This window comes from Eurypyga helias, unplaced genomic scaffold (assembly GCF_000690775.1).
Source record: "Eurypyga helias isolate BGI_N326 unplaced genomic scaffold, ASM69077v1 scaffold1848, whole genome shotgun sequence".
NCBI classification, from domain to species: domain Eukaryota; kingdom Metazoa; phylum Chordata; class Aves; order Eurypygiformes; family Eurypygidae; genus Eurypyga; species Eurypyga helias.
In genome coordinates, this window is record NW_010267330.1 from 7,096 (window position 1) to 8,526 (window position 1,431).

The following is a 1,431-nucleotide window of genomic DNA, read 5'->3' on the forward strand; positions in this document are numbered from 1 at the left end:
CAGCTTGCTCCAGTGTACATCCCCTGTGGGGTCACAAGTCCTGCCGGCAAACCTGCTTCAGCCCGGGCTCCTCTCTCCACATGGCCACAGGTCCTGCCAGGAGTCTGCTCCAGCACAGGTTTCCCATGGTGTCACAGCCTGCTTTAGGCATCCACCTGCTCCAGCATGGGTCCCTCCATGGACTGCAGGGGGGTCTCTGCTCTCTCGTGACCCTTCATGGCTGGAGGGGCACAGCCTGCCTCACCACAGGCTCCTTCTCCACTGACCTTGGTGTCTGCTGAGTTGTTCCTCTCACATCTCGCAGCCAGAGAGAGAGTAATTCCTGTTGCACAGCAGTAGGCTTTTTTATTTCTTAAATATGTTATCCCAGAGGCACTACCACCATCGCTGATGGGCTCAGCTTTGGCGAGCGGCAGGTCCACCTTGGAGCCAGCTGGTATTGGCTCTGTTGGACACAGGGTAGGCTTCCAGCAGCCCACCACCTGTAGCCCCCCTGCTACCAAAACCTGGCCATGCAAACCCAATAAAAGTGCTCTTTGAATGAGAGCAGATAACACCAACAATACCAAAAAGTTTCTCCTTTGGAAAGTTTTCTCTTTTGAAAGTTTCACTTTTCTAAAAAGTACAAACCTACCTACCATCAAATGATTTATGTTAGAGAACTGAATGTGTGCAGAAAGCTCCCAAAGCTAATTTGCTTTATTGTGCTAGATACATGTGATAAGTGCCCAGTACACTCTTGATCCTGGACTACTTTTACAGTATGCCTGCACCTATTTCTATATTTAGGACAGCTTAGTGTAACAAATGCTTCTTTAAACAAACAGAAAAAAGGAATACATAGGGATTTCCTTCAAGAATGTACTACGCAAGTAATGTACTGGAATGAAATTGTATGAATGAGGCAGCTATAAGACCAACAAGTAGCTCTATAGAGACACACAAAATTCAAGCCCTGTGTGCCTCTATACAGCTGCTTGTTGCCTTCTTCTAGGCTGCAGACCATATCCTCAAATAAGGACTGCTCTGTATCACTGTTATACCCTATGCCAAATCAAGTATATATGCTCTCACAGTATTAACTGGATTTTGCCTAATGGCTAATGTACTGCTACTACCGCTGCCTATTTTTCTCCCTCTGCTTTTGGATGTAAGAGCATTAGATGAATGAACAATAACTCAGAATAAGCATCACAGTAGAGACTATATGAAAGTATATTAATTCCATATCAGCATCAGTGATTCAGCATCCCCAGCTACCAGAGATCAATTAATATACTTTTAACATAAAACTGGAGAACCTAAAAGATTTTCAGATTAAACTAAGGGGCAAATGTCTGCGTGATGAAGTTGCTGCCTCGTAAGATCCTGTGGGACTTTGGGCAGAGCAGATACTATGCTGGCAGGACACAGAAAACGTACAGTGACTTG